Here is a 24,328-nt window from a genome sequence, read left to right on the forward strand (position 1 = left end):
CGAACGCAGAGTCCCCTGTCATCAGATCACAATCATCATTTTGATTTGCTGGAGTATGATAATCTACATCAAGGAGAGAGGATCTTTTAATAATGTGTGGTTTCACAAACCTTGCCAGCACATTCTTCAATAGTTCCTCCAAAACTGACCTCAATAAGTGAATGTGCGGCATACTTGACTGAAGAGCTACATTTGATTTCTCAAAGATATCCATAAAACTTGAGAGAAAAAGGCAAAAAGATTTATGTAAATTTGATGAAAGGAACATGAAAAGTCATTCTTCACGTGACAATGCTATTAGTGCCATCAGTAGTTTCACTTTTTTTTTTGTGAAACTGATGACAGGGTTTTTCTTTTAACTGTGGAGTGAGGTGAAATGTTATGACAATCCTTAACCTTTTCGGACAAACAAGACACATCTGCACTTAAACTGTACTTAGGAATTTTGTAAGTCTTCAAAGTTCCCATCTGAGAATCCTTACTCAAAATTTCGCTCCTGAATAACGTGACCAAAGGGTCCCATTGAAGCAAAATCCTATCTAAACACCTTCTTAGTGACAACCATCGAGTAGGCACATGCTTCACAATTTTCCTGATCTCTGTGTTTTGTAAAGTCTGAAATTCTCTGAACTTTTATTTCCTCTTTGCACTCCTTTCCAGATAATAAAATATATCAATTATACTTTCATCTACATTTACGGGCAAGCACGCCGCACCCTTCTCGGCAGCAAGATTAATTAGGTGACAAGAGCAGCCTATGATGATTATGTTACTGTTTTCCCGCTTCAAACATCCTGCCACACCATTCTTTAATCCTACCATTACTGGAGCATTATCAGCACCAAGAGCTAAGCAGTTTTTTAATGGAATGTAGGATTCCTGAAAAGTTGAGAGCAAAAGATTGGCAATGTTAGCTCCAGTAGCATCCCCTTCTAAATTGGGCACAGAGAGTAGACAACTCTGAATTTCATTGAGTTCAGGCCTAAAAAATGTTACAACAATGCAATATATTTTCAAGTCGCTTTTATTGCTACCATCAGTAGCAACAGAAAATGCATTCACCTGCAAATGTGATACAGTTTTCGCCCTTTCTTCCATCCACATTTCTGTAATGATAGCCGCTGTTTTCGTTCTAGGACACCCATATCGCTTAGCGATTTCTGAATCAGGAAACATTTTGCGAAACAAAGGTCCCGCTGATCGGCACAAATTAACAGGCAGGTTATGTTCTACTATAAATGACGTAAATAACGCCTCGGCATTCGTCACAGGATTTACATCTTGGTTTTTACATGAAAAGTTCAGTTTCTGGTTTCTTTCTACACACTGGACGCTCTCCTTATGTTTTTGCATTTGCATATGCTTGAGTATATCGCATTTCCCGCCATGTGCAACTGAAAGTCACACCTACATATAGTACAGAATGTGAACGTTGGTCCCTTTCTGGATTCACTCAAACACGGAAACTCTTCTCTATGAGCACTTTTAAACACTCCATCATATTCCTTTTTTGACATTTTGGCCAAAATAAATATTAAGGCACAACACGAGCACTTCTGCAGGTCTTCCCCCGGGTAGAACGACTATGGTGTGTTACTTCTGAGGTTAGGTTACTCCAAAGAGAATATTACTCGCTTGACTCGCTTGCGAAGAGAATGACTGTATTATAGACCAAAGAGAAGCACATGACTGGCCACCGTGCCCCGTACTGCCATCTGGTATCATAATTACAACTACTATCGACCAGCCATACTCAGGCATATATCGATAGAACGAGGAAATCTGCGGGAGTTTAAAATAATATGAAAATTATGGATATTGGTCTGAAAATCTGGAGATCGGACCCGGTGATCGGGAGATCGGGAGGAACGATGAAAAATCGGGAGTCTCCCGCTCAAATCGGGAGACTTGGCACGTCTGGTAATGCAGAGAGACTGCAATAGTTCTGTGATTTGTAGATAGAGTACCTGTAAAGCTATTTTGGCTTGTATTTATGCATAGATTATCCTTTGTGGACAACCAGATTTTTTCCCGATATCCTACACTCTTTTGCTGAGTCTTAAATTGGCCAAACAAAGCAAGCTGGTTTTTTTATTTTTTTTATTTTTGTGTGTGTGTGTGGATCAGGCTTCTGCTGTATAATGGAGTGGGTACTGAGCATTCGGCAATCGAGAGAGATATGTAAATATGGTGAAGAATGAATCAGACAAGTTGGACAGAAACGAGTAATGAAGATGTGCTGAGATAGGTGAAAGAAAAAGTTCCTAGGCTGAAATTTTTAAAAGAAGATTGTTATGAATGGAAAACAATGCCAAAAGTGAAATTGTTGCAAGAGATCCACTTTTATTTTGAAGATGTCTAGCTCCATGACTAAATGGTTAGCATGCTGGCCTTTGGTCATAGGGATCCTGGGTTTGATTTCTGGTAGGGTCGGGAATTTTAACCATTATCGGTTAATTCCGCATCATTTCATCCTCATCATGATTCACAGGTTGCCTATGGATATTAAATCAAAAGACCTGCATCTAGCGAGTCAAACTTGCCCTTGGACATTCCCGGCACTAAGAACCATACACCATTTCATTTTGAAGAAGAAAGGTAGCTGGACATAACACTCATTCGAGACTAGATATGCGTGGTTTGAGAATTTCAAATGGGTTCACTTTCCATACCCGACTCTTCTTGATGGATTTCATAGAAGTTATTGGAAACCATGAAAACTGATTTGGCAATTATTCCTAGTGGAATGGAATTTGGACAAATAATAATTGAACCATTCAAGTACGGTTTGCGAAGGCTATGGCATTGGTGGATGGCGGAATATATGCAGACACATACTCCAATGGACAATATTAAAAAACCATCCTTGGATATTGAGTGTTTCGGACATGATTTTCTCGAAGGTGATTGAAAACCTTTTCAAGAAATTGAAGTCTTGAACACATTAGATGCAAGTGAAGTTGACTTGTGGAGAGAGATGAACACTGACTGCAGCACCAATTTCTTCCTTGTAGTCATCTCCACTTACCTGAAAATCTGTGTTTTAAAAAAAAATCTTCCGGGTGTTGTTAAGGTGAAAAGCCTCTAAAAACTACATTTTTTGGGTACTTTAGTTCATTATTTATTTCATTTCAGTTGCTCTTATCAGTTTGATTGCAATGGCCCAGGTGAGCAATGCATTATATATGAAATTGAGACCAGACTGAGACAGGGGAGTGTTCTGTAGCCTTAACTGTTTGTAATTGTAATGAAAGTAGCAAAAACAGCATATGGAGGTACAAGAATAGACACAACATTATATGCTGATGATATTGTGGTGTAGGGTAAAAGGAGAGGTAAGTCTGTGATCAAGAAAGCTGAAGGTGGGGAAAGCAGAATCAAGACTGGAGAAAAGCAAAACACTGTTGAGAAGGAAAGGTAATGGGCAGGCAAAGGAGCAATAAGAATAAGAGACAAGCACACTGAAGATGAAGATCTTTAATTACATAAGAGAAAGAATTAATTAAGAATTCAAGACTGGATATGGAAATCAATAGTAAGTTTTGATTTGGAAGTGTTTTTATCATATATTATGGAATCTTTTAACGGGCATAGATATGTTCAGGAAAGCTAAAGAAATAATGGACGAGGCATATTAAATACTGTACTGATTTAGATGTGCAGTTGATACCTGATCTATGTCCGACTCGTTGGCTGAATGGTCAGCGTACTGGCCTTCAGTTCAGAGGGCCTCAGGTTCGATTCCTGGCCGGGACGGAGATTTTAACCTTCATTGGTTGATCCAGTGGCCCGGGGGCTGGGTATTTGTGCTGTCCCCAACATCCCCTTGCAACTCACACGCCACACATAACACTATCCTCCACCACAATAACACGCAGTTACCTGCACATGGCAAATGCCACCCACCCTCTTCGGAGGGTCTGCCTTACAAGGGCTGCACTCGGCTAGAAATAGCCACACAAAATTATTAATTATTATTACCTGATCTATGACAGAGAGATGAAAATCAGTTACAGGTGGCAAAATTGAAATCTGAGGGAAGATGCTACTAAAGACAAGGAGGTTTAAAATGGGAAATGAAGACTTACAACATAAGGGTGGGAAAAATTATGGCATCAGTATTGTGACTTCAGGGATGGTTGCAGCTATGCTATGAAGAGAGGGGGGGGGGGGTTTGTTTCATTGTAGAACATCATTGTGTGAAAAATGAGAAATTATTTTTATTGCATGATATCACATCGTGATAATGGAGTATTAAGAGAACTATACTTGTTTTTCGTTGTGTACATTCTGAACAAAAAAGCAAACAAACAAAAGAACCAGAATGGAGCAATTGATATATAGGACAAATTTAACATTATCCTACGAAGTGTGTTAAAAAAAAGACCAAACTTTGTAAATTGCGCGCAAACCGCAACATTGAGCGAGTTGTGACTGTGGCGGCGCCTAGCGGCAACTTCTGACAACAGACCGCTGCTTTCCGCATTCCATTGCCTGCATTATCAGTTGAGTTAGAGCCTCTGAAGTGATTGCGTGTGTCACATGTTCGTCGAATTCTATAATGAAACAGCTTGAGGAACAATGCGTGTGCGTGAAGTTCTGCTTCAGAGTTGGGAAAACGTTTGTGGAAACATTTGAAAACGTTTGTGGAAACATTTGAAATGTTGAAGCTAGCATACGGGGAGGAATGCATGAGTCGTACACAATGCTACGAGTGGTTTAAACGTTTCAAAGACGGTAGAACGTCTGTCACTGAAGACCCTAGGCCTGGACGACCTTCCACATCAACAGACGACCGCCATGTCGAGAGAGTTCGTGAAGTGATTCGTGGAAATCGTCGTTTGACAGTCCGAGAGGTTGCTGATCAGGTGTGCATCAGCGTAGGATCATGTCATGCAATTTTAACCGAAAAACTTCAGATGCGGCGTGTTAGTGCTAAATTTGTCCCTCGTTTGCTGACTGACGATCAAAAAGAGAACCGAGTCAGCATCAGTCAGGAAATGCTTGCTAACGCAGATGCTGATGACAACTTCCTGAAGAACATCATCACTGGAGATGAGACGTGGGTGTATGGTTACGATGTCGAAACCAAAAGGCAATCATCACAGTGGGTGGGTAAAGGTTCTCCTCGACCGAAAAAAGCACGAATGAGTCGTTCAAACATCAAGGCGATGCTGATTGTGTTTTTTGATTGGAAAGGCATTGTCCATCACGAGTTTGTACCCCGAGGCCAGACAGTGAACAAAGAACTGTACCAGAATGTTTTAACGCATTTGAGAGATGCTGTGCGCAGGAAGAGGCCTGAACTGTGGGAAAACAAATCCTGGATGTTGCACTATGACAATGCGCCAGCACATGCCTCTCTCTCAGTCCGCAGTTATCTGGCAAAACACCAAATTCCTGTTGTGCCCCATCCGCCCTATTCTCCCGACTTGGCTCCAGCAGACATTTTCTTATTCCCCAAATTGAAAACCACCTTGAAAGGACATCGTTTCCAAGACATTGAAGAGATCAAGGAGAATGCGACGAGGCAACTTCGCGCCATCAAAGAAAGTGCATTCCAGGAAGCATTCCAAAAGTGGAAGAAACGTTGGCAACATGCTGTTGATAGTGCAGGGGACTATTTTGAAGGGGACAGTCTGTGAAATGATGTAAGCTACATAATAAAGTTTTTCTAGCCACAGTTCGGTCTTTTTTTTAACACACCTCGTATACTCCGAGATGGAAGGAAAAAATGAGTGTGCCATTATGATTCAGATGGCCCAAAATTACCAACTCGAAACAAGTTTTGCATATTACAATTTCACATGGTATATGTCACAGGACCTCAAACATGTTTTTATTGTGCACTGTAGGTCAATGTCCGAGGCACATAGAGGCGTTAAACCCAGATAAGTTTTGATATTTGTCTAATAGAAAGCATTTGTCTTGATGGTTAGTTTAATACTACATGGTTCAAAAAAGGAATGCTATTCATTTATTTTCTTATTAGCGATTTATTTGCAACAGGGAATAGACCACTTCATTCCGTAATTCATTAGTTGCAAATACTTTTAAGATCTGAAGGTCCTGGTCTATAGTGGTGAAACTTAAAGAAACTTAAAGATTATTAATAAGGGTAGTTTAATTTCTGAATTCGAAAACACCTATATCTTTTTAGACCAGCACTTCAATAAGAATCAAAATCTAAATGACATTGTGGAAACAAAGATCCCGGTCACTGAGCAAATTCCTAACTTATTGTCATCTCTTACATAAACAATAACCATTTTTTTTTTTTTTTTAATCTTCAACTATAAATACAGCATTAATACCCCTATATCAACAGTAGCTAATGTCCCGTTGTCTGGCCACACCCCTTCCCCTACGTGCACCAACAGCGATTGTAATGCCCCGCCCACCCCTCTTCACCTGACACATTCCCTGCCAACAATGACACACCCCTACAATATAAGGAGTAGAAGTAAAGTGACTGTCAGACCACTACACCCAAGCAACGACACATTTTTGTCTTATTTTACAGACTTCAACACACATCAGAAGCCATTTCATTTACACCTAAGAATCCAGTTGAACTCCTCTTCAGACTTACATGGTTGCTAACTTCATAAGCCTCACGACCTAGGCAGCATACTGCATATTTAAAGAGAAGATGGACTAATCTGTTATATGAATGAGACTTGATCAAACATCCTCTACTGTCTCCGAAGACCTTAAAAAGTAGTTAGTGGGACGTAAAATAAATAACATTATTATTATTAAACATCCTCTACTAGCTATCTTGCCATCTAACCAGCATCTTCACTTCGAATATTAATAAAGACTCTCGTTTCAATAAAGAAAAGATTTAATCTATAGAAGATTTTAACTAATCCACAAGTCATTTTAAGTTGAACATATTGATTTCTTGTATATACTGAAAAATCTGTGTAAATATTTTGATTTCCTTTTGACTTCAATTGCCAACCCAGTATCAACATTATGAGTGTTAATATTATTTTATATTATCTCCATTAGATGGGAACACCGTTATGATATCCCATTAGATCTTTAAAACAGGAATAACCAATTCAATCCAAATAGACCATAAAGTTCGTATACACCAATGTAAATTATTGTAAACAATTAGTTTTTAAGAATAGTTTTAATATAACATCCACTTCAGAGCTCTGACTTAGAGTAGTATAGAATTTATGGCTGATGATGCCTGCGATGACAGGTGAAACATGTACCATTACAACCTTAATAGAATGATTATATCATAGTCTTAAAGACTTCAAAGTATTGAATAGGTGGTTTTCAATAAATTAATGTAAACATTTTTAATATATTGAATTTCAATAGTCTAATAATGAGATTAATCACTTGTATGGCTGAATGTTCCATAGTAAGCCCATTACTTCCAAGAAAGCTACAACTCTCTATCAAAGTCATCCCAGATACCTTGATCGTTCGTAACTGCGTTTGTAAACGCCAATAATAGTAAAAATCGAACTCAGGGCATCTATAAAAGGAACGAAACTGCTCCTCCAAGAAAGCATTGTGGTCGTAAAAATTACTACATTATTCTAATTACCTAAGAAACAAGAAATCTAAGATTTACAGATGCTTTTATTTCCACATTCCATCATTCCGCTCTTTTGCATTTCATGTACAGTGCCAATTTCTCGCGAATAACATCTTAGCGCCAAATGGAACTACCATTCATGATTAGAAAATAAATCAGTAAAGATGACAGAACTATGATATCAACATTAGAAGTACAGGAAGAAACAGGCAGGTATACAAAAGTGTTTACAAAGGGGCAGTAGTGTATATAAATACACTTAGTTTGCATTGGTTGCTTTTTGAAGTCTTCCAAAACAATACTTGGCCTCTGTATTACACAGAAAAAAATATTCTGACAACCTACTAACAATCTATTTTTGATCAAAGCAGCCAGGAATGCATAATAGTGGTTCACCAACAATAAAATAAGGATAAAAGGATAAGGATAAAATAAGTGATACCGGTTATCTAAGTAACCACTTCGAACAAAAACACATCAAATTCACAATTGTCAATCCCCTAAAAGATGAAATACCTCTCAAAATAATCTCTGTGCTCCTCATGAATGTCAATAAATGCAAGAGAGTAGATTTCAACAAAACGTGAGGAAAATGTAATAATAGCTGGTGGTTTGTTAAATAACCAGTACGCCTTAAAGGGTTTATACAGTGAGCCACGAAAACCTACGTTCATTAGTAAGAGCAATAAGTTTATATAGAAAGCTGTGTTTGTGTTATGTACATTAGCTTATTATACCACGGAAATGCCAACCGGAAATTTCCCACTTGAATGGAGAGTTTTTATGTACAACCTGTGACAATAAAGTTTGGTGAATGAAGGCAGAATGGTCGATCCGGCAACACTGGCGACATGCAACGCTGCACGTGCTTAGCAGCAGATTTTGACCACCTGCTCTCAACGTTGTTCAGTTGAGCATCGTGCGTGTGCCGTGTAAGACCTGTTTAACACAGTTCCTATTTAGTGCGTTGGTTCTGAACTGAGAACAGGAACATGAACGACCAAAAGATCAATGTACAGTTTTGTTTTAAGCTTGGCAAGACATCGAAAGAAATGCATGCGATGCTGGTACGTGTTTATGAAGATCAAGCACTGTCCTTGAAGTGTGTGTACGAGTGGTTCACCCATTTTCGAGGAGGCTCGGAAAGTGTTTCTGACAACCCCCGTAGCGGAAGACCGGCAACCGCCGTCAGTGACGAAAACATTGAGAAGGTGAGGACATTAATCAGGAACGATCGGCGATTAACTGTGCAATGATAGCGGATGAACTGCAGATTAACCGTGAATTGATAGTCAAGGCATTATCCATAAGGAATTTCTACCTGAGGGAACGACGTTGAATGCTGCACGGTACATTGAAATTTTGACCCGTTTTATGAAACATCTATACAGGGCACAGCCCCAGTACGCACAACAAGGTTCATGGTTTATTGTCCATGACAACGCTCGCCCACACACAGCCAATATTGTCAAACAGTTCTTGGCAAAAAGGGGGTGGTGCAACTTGAACTTCCTCCATACTCGCCAGATCTCAATCGTGCAGACTTCTTCCTATTCCCACGACTCAAACTCGCTTTGAAAGGAAATAGATTTGACGAAATTCCTGACATCCAACGAAACCTGACAAGGCTTTTGAACACCATCCCAAAGGAAGCCTTCTTGCAAAGTTTCCAGGACATGTATCGCTGATCTTAGCAGTGCGTAGTTATGGGAGGGGACTATTTCGAAGGACAGTAAGGTCACTGTCATGCGTTGTTCATCTATGTTGATAATACAAGACTATTCACCGAACTTTATTGTCACAGGTTGTATAACACATATGTAAAAACCGAGTCGTGTAGAGAGGTGTGTAGACAATTTTAGGACACATTTCTTGACATCCAGCTCCAAATAGGAAGACTGCAATATCTTGTTAATAAATTATGAATAAGGGAATGACTAAATGCTGCAATTCCTAAGTGTAAACGAAGGATTCTTACGTAGGGAAAAAAACTCTGAAATTATCACATCATTTAAAAAAAAAAAAAAAACTTCAGTCCATGTTACAGAAGTTAACATGCTCACATCCTTAGCTCACTATTAGAACTTTACTAACTCAGATATATACAGTCCCTCGCCATATTATTACATGCACCTGATTTTGTTTTTACCAGTTCATTTGTTTCTGGCATCTGGATTTGTAAACTGGTTTACCTATCATTGTTTAATGGGTTGAATATTGTAAAACAGATATTACTGATTGAAATGAGCTCTTGTTGTGCAGTATCATTCTTGTGAGAGCTGGTTATTGATGAACAAATACCAGTTGCAGTCTTGAGAACAGCAAGAGCTGACATGTTTGAAGTGTGAATGCATTGTTGGTTTCCTGGTTTATTTACAGTCTGTAGCCTCTAATGATAACATTTTCTGATTACTGAGAGATTTTAAATACAATACGATGTGAAAAACAATGGATAAAGTAAGTTAATTTACAGCTTAAAAGATTGCAGAGGTAAAAGCACTGATTGGTACCAATATATATTTAGATCAGGAGATTTCTTGAAGATTGGTAAAGGCATGATTTTTTCGCATTAATTTTTGAACTATTTCGCGAGAAGGATACTAATTTCCGCGTTATTTCGCGAAATACATATTGCCGTATCGCTTTAATGAAATTCTAAAATTAATCATTAAATGTTTAATTACTATGACTGATTGTTGATTGTGGAGTTTTAATTGATAGACTGTACATATGTGGTACATACTTTTGAAGCCATTTCCGGACTGCAGGGTCGTCTACCTTCTCCAGCGGGATGTTGGCTTTGAGTAGCATCGCTGTTGTTTCGTGAATAAATTCTATTTTTGAACTCTTAGCTTTTTTTGCGTATCTAATGAGAGTTCTATTGTTGCCTGCCGTTTCACTGTTGGAGTGCTAAATTTACGTTCTGAATGTTCCTTATTTTTAAAACAGTGTTTTGAGACAGTATCTTCTTTCTCCCACTCGATACGAACATTACAAAATGTAGGCCTACACATTAAAATATTGCTTTCTGAAATGTATAAACCTTCACTCGCAAACTGTTTAGCTCTGCTGTGCACCGTAACACTTGTCGAGCGACCCATCTTCGCTACTGTCTGTGATCACTTTCTTCATTTTATCTGACCACGAAGCCGAAATACACCAATCAATTGTGCTGCTTGTAGACGTCGTTAGGGATTCCAGGACTGCACAATGCCGTCAGGAGACAGGCTGGGGTGGGTTTACCACCCACCACAAGAACAACATACCATACATTTCGTTTGGCAAGAAACCAACCTGGAGCCAACCCCTTTTCTTTGATGCCATGTCTTAAAGAGATTTTCCAGAACATTAATGATAACATATTTATTTCCTGTTGATGAATCTTTTTTCACTCTTACTTTTCTTTTCATACATAATCTTGGAACAAAATGTCAAGTTCGTTATTCACTACAGATTTTGCTGTAATATCGCGCTTATCGCAAAATAATTGAATTTCGCTTTAAAATGGCCTTATCGCTTTAATTTGCAAACATAATATCCATATTTTCTTAAGCAGAAACATATGATTTGTAAAGATATCGCAAAATCGCTTCAAAATATTTTTTGTCGCGTTTATCGTTAATGCGAAAAAATCATGCCTCTAAAGATTGGGTATATCTGAATCATCTGCGTGGCGTGCAAAGAAGAAAAATGATTTTGGTGAGGAATTAGTATCTTAAAGGAAGAACAGGCGTGGCAGAAGACCAGTATTTTCACCAAGGTCCGAGCTCTCCTTAAAGAAGATATGCCATGAGAGCTGGTTTGCTTCTACAAAAGAAATTAAAATGAAAGCGGAACAAAGTGGCCTCGTGCCTGAAAGAACTGTAAGGTGCAAACTTTCACAGATGAACTTCAAGGTTCACAGGCTTGCCCAAAAGGCAAAATTAACTTCTGCTATGATGTCAACATCTTGCATGGGCAAAGGAGCACAAGTATTGAGATTTGGACTTCTGGAAATCGATGAGTATCATTAAAGTGTACAGTATTTGCCTAGATACAGCAGTGATAAATGTATTTTCTGAGTTCAAGGCCATTCCTAAAAGAAATCTTAATGGCTTTTACATTTTGTTTCAGGATGCTTTAGTGATGGATCCACATTCAAAATTTTGGCAAAATCTTGGTTTGTACGAAGGCACCGTGGTGAAAAGTGTCAGCCTGATTGTGTTATGCAGACTGTGAAACACCCCACCAAAATCATGGTTTAATTTTTGTAATGTAATACAGTAATTAAATTTTGCAATACATTAACTGAAACAAGGGTCTGTCATTCATGTCTGTTATACAAGAAAACACATGTTGTATTAAGTTTAAAACATGCTCAACATTTTATCTCGTTTATTAGCCAAGACTGTGTACAATATTATTGAACAATTTACATTGCTGCTACTTCTATTGTCACCTTTTAATATTTCTTCTTCTTCTTCTTCTTTAGTGTTTGTCCCACCTGGTGGCAGGGTCTGCTGTGTGGATTCGTTGTCTCCATTTAATTCAGCCTCGGGCTATGTTTGGATGTAGTCTTACAGCTTTCCGGTCGTTATGCACTGTATTGGTCCATCGCTGTCTTTGTTGTCCCTTGGGCCTCTTTCCAGCGACTTCCAATGTATACACTGACTTTGCCAATGTATTGTCTTCTGCACGCAACACATGCCCAACCAGCGCAGATGGTTTTTCTGCGTTTTGTTCTGGATCGGTGCAACGCCGAAACATTTCTTAATATTGTCATTTGAAATATGATACAGTCTAGCGATGCCAGCTGTCCAACTAAGAATCTTCGTCTCCATGATGCTTAGTCGACGTTCTATTTCCTTTGTAGCTGGCCAGCACTCGGTGCCGTAGAGAGCGACAGGACGGATAACACAAAAGTAATTTCATATAATGGAATCCACCTTTTTCAATACATACAAAACTGTTGCACATAAATTATATTACAACATTTTTATTATTATAAAGGTACCAGTTTCGACATGTTTTTAATGCCATCATCAGCCTTACATAAAATCAAGCAAGAGAATAAATTCACATATAGCAACAATACACATCCGACGGTCGCAGGTGACTCCCGTTGTCATTCGCCACGTCAGCCAGGCTGCACGTATCCTTGTGTTGACCTCATCAGCAAGTCAGCCATCGTCAGAGATCGTGGAGCCAAGATATTTAAATTTCTCTACTCGTGGTAGCTCTTCATCGCCAACGTGGATGGTTCCAACTTCTCGAGAATCTAATGTCATGTATTCTGTCTTCTTTTTGTTGAGGCGTAGGCCGTATTACGCTAGTCGGTTGCTCCAAGCTTATTCTCAGCAGCCAACATGACATCGTCAGCATAGAGAAGTGTCCATGGTATTGGCTTGTTCAGGTCTAATGTAATAGTGTCCATCACAAGAATGAACAACAGTGGTGATAAGGCAGAGCCCTGATGGACTCCTTAGTGATGCGGAAATCATCGGACGCTCCTGCGGCAGCTTGAACATAACTCCTTGGTTCTATGTAGAGCATCTGTACGCACTTAACAAGGTGCTCTGGAATGCTATGTTCTTGTAGCGCTAACCGGATTAGGTCATGTGGCACCCGATCAAAGGCCTTCTCAAGATCAAGATCCAGTTTGGCTATTTCGCGAATCCTTTTGTCAAGAATGCATTCTCAGACCTACATCGCGTCGCTCAGAAATATGATTGGGTAATAGAACAATTGGCAGGACTTACCTTCTTGAAGATTGGTATGGTAATACTCCGTCTCCAATCTGATGGTACTTGACCTTCTTTGATGATCTGGTTGAAAAGCTGTGTTAGGCATATTGCCACATCCCACCGTCCAGAGCACCAGAACTCTGCCAGAAGATCATTGGGGCCGGTGGCTTTCTCTGGTTTCATCTCCTTCAGAACAGCCTGGACTTCAGTGACGTCAATTTCCTTCACTGGGCTGCCTCTGTGGATCCGTGGTAGAGTGTTGGCCTCCGGATCCCAAGATAGCGGGTTCAAACCTGGCAGAGGTAGTCGGATTTTTGAAGGGCGGAAAAAAGTCCATTCGACACTCCATGTCTTACGATGTCGGCATGTAAAAGATCTCTGGTGATACATATTAAATCTCAGCCATAGACGCCCAAGAGAGATCCGGTTTAATCTAACGGACCTAGAGTAAAACGGAACGTCGAAATTGACAAGCAGACAGCCAGATGGCGTCAAATCGAAATGTCTGCACACGGTAGCTGAAGCCATACAATTATTATTATTATTATTATTATTATTATTATTATTATTATTATTATTATTATTATTATTATTATTATTATTATTATTATTATTATTATTATTATTATTATTATAACTGGGCCATCAATAGTGTCTCAAAATAGCACCACCACCGTTTTAGCGCTTTTTTTCCAGTCGACCAGCAGGTCACTTGTTTCATCATTGATGCCGTAAAAACGTTGGATGTCTTCCGTTGGAGTCTTGTATGCATAGTTTCACCAATATTGACAATGACATGAAAATTCTTAAAATCATTAACAAAGGCCCTCTCTTAAACATTACTGAAAATTGCTTTATCCACCTTGACCAGTACTTCAACCCTAATTTCAATGTAAACAACATTTCTGAAAAACCCAACATCCTTTTCGACTTCCTAATTCTTCTTCTCAAAAATTTCAAATTCCAAAACCACAATTCTATTTTCCCACCCTAAACTACCCCTCCTTCATTTCCCTATCTTATCCTTCCTCAGCACCATTTAACTTCAATTTCTTTTGTTCTTCTCTTATTTCACTATCCGTTTTCCTCTATTAATTTATTCTACCTTTTCTACATTTAAAAAAAAAAAAAAAAAAAAAACACACCACCTTCATTTCGCTTCTCCTCATTCAAATTTTAACTCTTGTCTTGTGCCGACTTCGACTACTTCAATCATGACCTGAATTTTTTCATTTTAAAAATAGCCCACTGTGCATATATGTTTTCATTTGTTTTTCCGATATTGCGCTCTTTACTATATTTTTTTTTTCTCTTTACAATTGTTTTTTCAAGTCAACTCTTTTCCAAGAATTCAGCAGTAACACAATTACTCATTCAATTATACTGAATTGCGTTGTATGTATCTATATTGTAACAGGAACGCCCGTACTTCCGTTTATCGGAGAGCATGAGGAACGACAAGGCGTGTACGGCCCATGCTAAGAGAGTAAGAGAGAAGGGTAGTGAAAGAAAAATTCATGATTAAGTGGATCCTTCAGTTTATTCAATAAATAGGCAAATAATTATGTCACCTTTTATAGCTGAATTGTAGATTTGTCCCTGAGGGCGTGAAGAGGACGTTGTCCCGCGGCGGCTGCATCGTCTTGCGGTCGGCGTCGGCGTTGTCTTCCGTCGTTGGTGTTTGTATTAGTGTTGATGACTCGAACCAGAGGCAGGAACGGGGAAATGTGGAGCTTCCACATTTGACGTCATGGGGTACTGGTGTGACACTTCCCTATGGCGAAGCACGCCGAAATAGTTCCCACAGCAGCAAGGATAAAGTTAGAGTCACAGTTCGTATTTGGAATAATACGCAAATGAAACAATCTAGAACCTTCCGAGGTGCGGTGATCAAGCACTTCATAAAGAAAATTAAATTTAACGAGTACAGTCTCTGCACTGTACTCCACCAGCATAATACATTTGTTGAAATAAATGACAGTCCAAATTCCCGTACGTCGTGATTTTCAGATTAACACTGGCACTTAAGATCATAATGCAACACAGTTCAACGGACAGACATAGCCTTTAAATGAAATTGAGGCTGGCTAGAAATACTACCGCTGCTTTCACACAGTCTTTGAACGAAATCAATGCTGGCACAGTTAATGCAAGAACACAGTCTTTAAATGAAATAAAGCTGACACAATTAATGCGAGAACACAGTTTTAAACGAATTCAAAGCCGGCACCGTTTATGTGAGAACACAGTCTTTAAATGAATTCAAGCTGGCGAGAACACAGTCTTTAAACGAATTCGAAGCTGGCACAGTTTATGTGAGAACACAGTCTTTAAATGAATTCAAGCTGGCGAGAACACAGTCTTTAAACGAATTCAGAGCTGACACAATTAATGCAAGAACACAGTCTTTAAACGAATTCAAAGCTGGCACAGTTTATGTGAGAACACAGTCTTTAAATGAATTCAAGCTGGCGAGAACACAGTCTTTAAATGAATTCAAAGCTGACACAATTAATGCAAGAACACAGTCTTTAAACGAATTCAAATATACAGCCGGACCGAGAGACGAATTATGTCGCGACGTGCTTACTTGCACACACTCGCTGACTCACGGCTTACTGCCGACTCACTCCACTCTCTGCCTTCAGCACACTGCCGTCGCATACCGCACACTCTCTCTGCTTTACTGCAGGCTCTCTGCTTACATTCTGCCTTACCCCAGGCTGGCGACTCGCTTATATTTCGTTCATGCAGCAATGGAACACGAAGGAACCTTCTGCGTGACGTCGCTTGTCCTTGGCCGGTGTTCTGGAACGTCGCGAACTTGCTCGCAGTTCCCATTATGCCTGTGCGCTCGGCGCAAGTTTTAAAGGCTTACGGCCGGGTGTTAGCGAGCTTCTCTTAATAAAAGAATGAAACGTGAATGCTCGTAGGGTGTTACCGTTTCAATATATACGTACTTAATTTCCTGCAACCGAGGCAAATACTGGATCTTCAGGATATTCTCCATTCTACTTTGGCTTTCGAGACTACAGCGCATGACCTTGAGTGTGCCGCGCTGATCACCGGGAACTGGCAGTTTGCTTCTATAAATCTATTCGTCTTCGACTTCAACATATTGATAGACCTTCATATGTTGTTCGATAGTGTTGTGACTTTGTGCCTGACGGTATGTAAAAACTGACCCATTTGACCGTTCTCCGCTGTTCATAAACATTGTGAGACTTTACCTATCATTGCGTGTGCCGTACTACCATTCATAAAATTATGCACTGTTTTCTTTTAAGTGACTCACAGTTTCTACCCCCATCATCATTTTATATTGTCTCTTATACCGATCCAGAATTCACTTAATCTTTTTCTTTTTCATATGCATTGTTTTTCATGTTTTTTATGTTTTGATCAGCTGACGATGACCTGGACTATGGTCGAAACCGGTCCCAATTCTAATTACTATTAAATAAGAATGTAATCACTACATTTCTTTCTCTTATGTATTGAATAGGTTGAACCTCTTTTTCAATTATTCAGTTTTAACGTTAGTAACACACAGGAGCACCGTACGGTCGGCTTTTGCAGTACCTGTGATTAGTACCACCGTATGAGCAGGACCATGGGATGATAGCTACCATGGTTCTGCCTTGCCTGTGATTAGTACCCACTATAGGAGCAACACCACGGGATAGGGGAAGGTCCCTGTGGTTAGTACTCTTATGTGATGAACACCATTGGGTTGCGTTGCCTGTAAATGGTGCCGCAATGTGAGAAAAACCATAGGTCTGTATATACTTCATAACCTGTGAGTAGTACCATAATGTGTGGAATACCGCGAGTCTCTCCTACTTTTGATTAGTACCGCAACATGACAAATACCATGGTTCTACTTTCCTAGCGATAAGTACCGTTATGGGGGGCCGATCACTTGGATTTTGGACCTCCTTTAGACTGCAAGCAGCCTCGATTCAGTATTATGCTCTAGCAGCAGTCCCTTGGTCAGTAATCCTATTGTTTTCCGTCAGTTTCTATGAATGTAAGGTATTGCGGGTGGCATCCACTGATTGTTTTATATTCATATCCATCCATTCATTCTTCGTCCTCATGTTTTGAATTCTGGTCAGTGGAGAATTTTGGGCTTTTAATTTGTCATTCCATTTCATCTCATTTCGTACCATTAGGGGCCGATGACCTCGATGTTAGGCCCCTTTAAACAGCAAGCATCATCGTCATCATCAATTTACTAATGGCAGTCCTCAACAATCCCATAATAAAAATCTCCAAGAAAAAATTAAAATAATATAAATTGTAACTATGTTTCCGAAGTCACAGAGTCTGAATAATAACCATGCATATATCGAAGTACTCATCTATGCATGATGCTGGCAGATGCCATATTTGATCTATTCCCACTAACATAAAATGGATAAACTATACTATCACACTATCAGGACTTTATGTCTGTTGGATTACAAGGTGAGAGAATTACTTTCCCAACAGCATATTAAACTCACCCATTGCATCATTTGATTAACTGCAGGGAAAAGTCTGTATTGCCATTGTAAATGTTCAGGTAAGAAAGCGGGAAAAGTCTGTATTGCCATTGTAAATGTTCAGGTAAGAAAGCTAGCCAGAGCAAAATAAAAAAAAAAAAAAAAAAATATATAAGTCTAGGAATCAGATGGAGAGCAACAACTTAACATGTAAAACCATATTGATAGAGTACACATAAAATAAAAACATGGATCCAAAATTTTTGGCTGCAGCCTTCATCAGTGGAGGATAGAATCAATAGAATCTATTGCCATTGTGTTATGTATAATGAAAAGAGTTCTTTTAACGTCTTTTTCTAATTTTTTATACAGTGCTTTTGATAAATTCTATAGCATTCAGGTTGTACAGTGTTACTTTGTTGTAGATCTGAAATTCTTTTTGTGAATTCAATCAAGAAGTATGTAAAATATCCAAGTCAGTATTGTTATATATCTGCAAACTGGAAAAATTGGGAAGTAATTCATAACGTTAAATTATTTCTTGTTCAGCATTTACAGGGCAAGTCCCGCAAGGGTTGCTGTTCTTCCTGCATGCCGCTTGTTGGTAGACGAGAGTGAAGTCACCATCACACCATTCCTGTATGGGTTCGAGCCCCACTGTCGGCAGCCCTGAAGATGGTTTTCCGTGGTTTCCCATTTTCACACCAGGCAAATGCCGGGGCTGTACCTTGATTAAGGCCAAGGCCGCTTCCTTCCAATTACTAGGCCTTTCCCATCCCATCGTTGCCATAAGACATATCTGTGTCGGTGCGACGTAAAGCAAATAGCATTCCTGTATGCCCATAGAAAATCCATCAGTTTCAAGGAATGGATAATGAGATTAAAAAGCAGGTAGAAAAAAAATAAAACTTAGCCCACTTCAGTGAGTGTTGAAAATATTCTCCCTCAGCCTGTAGAAAGCGTTGTAGCATGTAATAGTATTCCAGTTCACTCTGCAATTCAGCCTTGTGATTCTTCAAAACATTGGTGCAAAGTGCACTTAAAAATCTACAACACATGAAGGTACACTGTTCAACACTTAATTCAGAAGCCATGAAATGCACTAAGCTGATCAATTACTCTTGTAAAAGAAGTAACCATACTGTGTGGAAATTTATCAGACTATCTGAGACCATGACATCAGTGAGTGAGCTATATGGGTCAGACGACTATTTCATCATCCAGTTGGGAATAATTGGCATCTCGACCTAAGCGTGCACTGTATTAATTACATTGTCATACCTCACGTTTCCAAGAACATCATGTTTTAAAGCTTGTTATATAGCACTTTTTATATATTACATCCCTCAGAAGTTTTATGAATCACTTATTGTCTCTTTTCACTTCATAGGCTGCTCTTCACAAGAAACGTGTTGAAGATTCAAATGCTCATGCAGCTTCTAGTCTTTTGTTGGCACATTCTGTTGGCCAGCTGACCACCACACTGGATCTACATTTTTTATATGTGGTGGAAGCAGTTCAGGTTCTGAATGTGTTTTTGGATCACCATGTACGTCGTCTAGAAGAGACTGGACGTAAAAGACAAATAGTTTTTATTATTACTGGGCGTGGTTTGAGAAGTTCAGGTGGACGTTCTCGCATCAGACCAGCAGTTGAGGAGCAGCTGAAAATTAGAGGGCTCAAGTAAGTGATTAATCCATTGATGTTTTATTTTTTTTTTTACTTTTTATTTTGGGTTGGGCTGATGGGATACTATGAATTTTTCATTCTTCTTCTTCTTCTTCTTCTAATATTGGAACACAATTCTTTGTAATATTTAGGGTGTTACGCATATGTTGCGCAGTGAGTACTCTAAGTTTAGCTTGTGTAGTGTGGCCATGAATACCGGGCGTCCAGAATTAAATTTATGGAATTCAACACAGTACACCATGGGCTGTAATGATTGTAGAAGTCTGAAATTTTGTAAATATGCTAACTAAGCAATACCCTTGCAAATTATGCCACAAAAAATATTAGTTCCAAGTTTTACCACCAGGCAAAAATGTGGTGACGGGGTCACAGAAAAAAGGCAGGAAAGATCAAACATATGATAACGGTGGTTCTGGGAGATTTATTAGCATTTATGGTTACAAACACTGTTCAGTATGGCTTCCGAATTCACCAACATGCTGCATCCGTAACACGGCATAGTCGACGGTTGCCCGCAGCATACCGGGTGAAATCAGAGTCACATGTCGTATGCTAGCCTTTAGATCAGGCAGAGACTGGACATGTCCTTGATAGACACGATCTTTCAAATATCCCCACAACCAGAAGTCGCATGGATTTAGGTCGTGGGACCTCGAAGGCCACGCATGTGGAAAATGCTTAGAGGTAATGCAGTCATTACTGAAGGTTTCTTGAAGCAATTCTTTCACCTGGCGAGCGATATATGGTGTTGCCCCATCTTACATGAAAATAACTGTGTTGTCACAGTGATGTTCCCACAAAGCTGGAGTCACGTGTTGGACAAGGAGATCCCTATAATGTGCAAATATCACTGTTCACCTAACAGGACCGGACGAGTTGACCGTGCGGTTCGAGACGTGCAACTGTGAGCTTGCATCCGGGAGATAGTGGGTTCGAACCCCACTGTCGGCAGCCCTGAGTATTGTTTTCTGTGGTTTCCCATTTTCACACCAGGCAAATGCTGAGACTTTTACCTTAATTAAGGCCATGACCGCTTCCTTCCCATTCCTAGGCCTTTTCTGTCACATCATCCCCATAAGACCTATCTGTGTCGGTGCGATTTAAAGCAAATAGCAAACACCTAACAGGCCCACAAGGAGTCATCTTCTCACAGAAGAACGGGCCGAGAGGAGCTTGTAAAACCACACCAAACAGGCACGTAAGTTGAATACAATGGTTGTTCCTGCACAACGTTTGAAGGAGTTGAATCCCATATGTGACAGTTCTGTGCATTCACTGAACCCTCCAGAGTAAAATACGCCTCATCAGTCCACAGAATATTCCCCGGCCATATGTCCACTTCCACATGTGCCAGAAACCGAAGGGTGAAGTCACGGCATTGTGCAACATCTTTGGGTTGCAATTTGAGAACAGTATGAAGTTTATAGGGATACCAGTGTAAAATGTGCTGCAAAATGTTGTGAAATGTTGACCAGGGTAGCAACAATTCACGCAACACAGCTTGAGTACTGGTTATAGAATTGGGAGAATGTGCTGCTCGGTCTGCTACAGCTACAGCAACTTCATCAACAACATCCATGGGGATAGGCCACTGTCCTCTCCCTGGTGCAACACCTGATTCACCTGTTTCCTCAGATTTTGTAATAATTTTTTACATCCCATTACTTGTCAGGTGACCTCTTCTCTGCTGTTTCTGTCGGCAATATTCCCGCAATGCAGCATTGCAATTGCTGCCATTCTGATAAAGCAACTTTACTAGTAGTGCACAGTCTCTCTTCCCAATAGACATTACGTTTTGCACGGAAAAGTTCAACTTTCTTACATTACAACGAAGATTCATTTCACAAAAGGAATTAACATGTGTTACCAAGCAACAACCAAGGAACTGACACAACACAATTCTACCGGAAGAACATTTGAGTTGCACATTCTGATCGCTTACGCCATATTTTTGCCTCGTGGCAAAACCTGGTACTAATTATTTTCGTGGCATAATTTGTGAACGCATTACTTAGTTAGCATATCTGTGAAATTTCAGACTCCTACAATCATTTCAGCCCATGCTGTACCACTCTGAATACCATAACTTTAATTGTGGACACCCGGTAGTTACAAACTATCCGCCCAGTTCCGCCATTTTTTACCTCAACATGATGTGGTGGCATATGAAAGAATCCACTTTGTAAACAGTCTGCATTAAGTTTTAAAGTGTTTTGGGTGGATTCAATGTGGATCCCTGAAACAAAGAATTTGCCTAAATACTGCATGTAAACAAAAGGTAATGGCAGGAGAGATGATTGTTTCAAGACAAACAATGCATAGGGTGCTAAGAAATGACCTTGATCTGAAAGTAATTTGTCACAGCACTGGACACTTCAATAGCACAGTTGAAGAATTGAGGGCTCTTCAGATGCCGAGCCCTACTTAAGTGGTATGTTTAAAACGGTAATAGAAAAATTGTCTTTACTGTTGAGAATGCATAGTGTCCACATTCTGAAAATTCAGAGAAAAATTTTTTTTGTCAGGGAAAGTCAAGGAAATAGACAAAAAATCTGGAAAGTCAGGGAAATCTTCCTCAATGATGGATTTGAGGGGATACTTTTAGGCTCTAGTCTGTTGTAACCCAGGCTGTTGCAGCATTTCTTTTTCAGGTATTTTTTCACAAGAAGTGCATAACAATTCTACATTTTTTGTTGCGTCCTAGTGTCATTTCTTTCAGCCATTTTTATGTTCTTTTTTTATTTCATTTCTAGGATGCTTTCTTGAAACTCATGACAATGGCTAACAAGCAGTGTACTTTAAATAAACTTTGGCTATACAGTAAAGTGTTTCCCGAACTGAGTGGTTGGTTGGACATATTAGTAAGGGCCTGTACTACGACAGCCAGATAAAAGTGCGGTATAAATTTATTTGGCAGTTTGGACATTTATCTGGAAGTTCGGTTGAAACCGCGTACTACGACTTTCGTTTATGTGCAATCTGGGAACATATTCTCGAGTATAGCTATGCCGAAGTTGGAGAGGCTGTTAACGCTCTTATCTGGGACTTAGCTCTTATCGGGGACGCTGCTGTAAAGAATCAAGATGGCTACTCATGAAGATGAATCTACATCTGCATGATGCTGTGCGAAATTAAGTTGTTACAATGTAATTTATGTATATATTTATAAAGTATGTCATGCTTCCTGCCCAGCTATCACAGAATTCTTAAAAATTTTCCAAGCTAGTAAGTTGTTGCTACTGAGTATATCAGTAGTACACAAGCAGTCAACCGCATACTTCATAGGTAGCCGTGGTCGTTAGGGCATCAGAGTTTTTGCTGTTGAGCAGTTTTTCGCACGTTCGAGTCCCAATAGTCTAACATTCTTTTACCTTGTAAATGGTCGTCGGTAGGGTACTAGAGGTGATAGTACACATTTCCTAATCATTAAAATGCGTGTCAAAAGCGTGGGTTCTATTCCAAATCTATCCGCGACGCACTTGTTCATGGCGATTCGTCCGTCGAATGAGGATGTTAAGGAGGTTGTATTTCTTTTACTTCATAACAACTTGCTACAAAAGTATTTACGCTAAAGTGAGTTAAATGCTTGCCAGTTACTATTCTCACATTGTATTGAAAAGAAAGAAATTAACTACTTATTCAATGAGCAAACAATAAATTGAATTAATAATAATGAAATTAATGATCCCACGCTGCATCAGTAGCATTAATTACGAATATAAACTTTACTTTCGTCGTAACGCGCAACCTCGTAAATAGTACTAGACAAAAAAGATACATAACCTGAATCTTTACTTTTGCATCCAGGTTACATTTTCAGTCTTTTTATTTTCTATAACAGTTTCAATTTCGTTATACAGTTAATTAATTTTAACATTCCTTCGTATGTGTATATTTCAGTCCTAATTCTGTTTTTGACCTGGACTTCCACATTATAGCTTAATAAGAGTCTGATATTGGATTCTAGTAATACAATTTCAAAAGGAATAGAGCTAAACAAACGAAAACACCAGGGAACACGTATACCACCGCGCTAAATTTCACTATATTTTCAGTAACCTTATTACCAACCCAATAAAAATGTTACTACATCTTCCGCATTACAATCCCGCCATTAAAATCCGTTGGTAGTACGCAAGAAAATATTTAACTTCTAGTTTGCAAAACTGCAGCCTACGTATCTAGCTGTTTATCTGACAGTCGTAGTACAGGCCCTAAATGATGCAACTTCAGGATATTGTAAAGTGTGTTGTAAATCATTCAAAGTAATATGGGCAAACAAGCAGTCACTTCTCATGCTAAAGGACCTACTCGTATAAAATACATGAAAGCTAAATCTTCCCAGCCAACAAGTCTTTCTTTGCAGAGAATACCTCTACTCCATCTCCACTTGAAGATACGCAGCTAGGAGTTAGCACTACATCCACAGCTACAAAGGAATTAGTAGTGCCAGGAACAAGTCAAAGCAGTTTAAAGACATGCAGTGTGAATAAAGATGATATATCGGCTGAAGCCATATGGGCTCTCCAGGTTGTCACTGGAAATATGTTTCTCAACTCCTATGATGAAACCTTCACAGCATTCAGAACAGTGTTCCCAGACAGTAAAATTGCTCAGAACTTTACTATGGGCAAGACTAAGGCTTGCTGTTTTATAACTAATGGATTAGCCCCGTACTTTAAAGAAAGTTTGCAAAATGACCTAAAACAGTGCTTTGACTACGTTATTTGTCCAAAGAGGACAATGGACTTGTGTGTAAGGTTTAGGGATGTAAATCATCAAAAGTTGGAACAAGATATTGGAATAGTATTATTTTAGGCAGGGTAACTGTGGATCACTTATTAGATGGGTTTATACATGGA

Source organism: Anabrus simplex, chromosome 3 (assembly GCF_040414725.1).
Source record: "Anabrus simplex isolate iqAnaSimp1 chromosome 3, ASM4041472v1, whole genome shotgun sequence".
Classification (NCBI taxonomy): domain Eukaryota; kingdom Metazoa; phylum Arthropoda; class Insecta; order Orthoptera; family Tettigoniidae; genus Anabrus; species Anabrus simplex.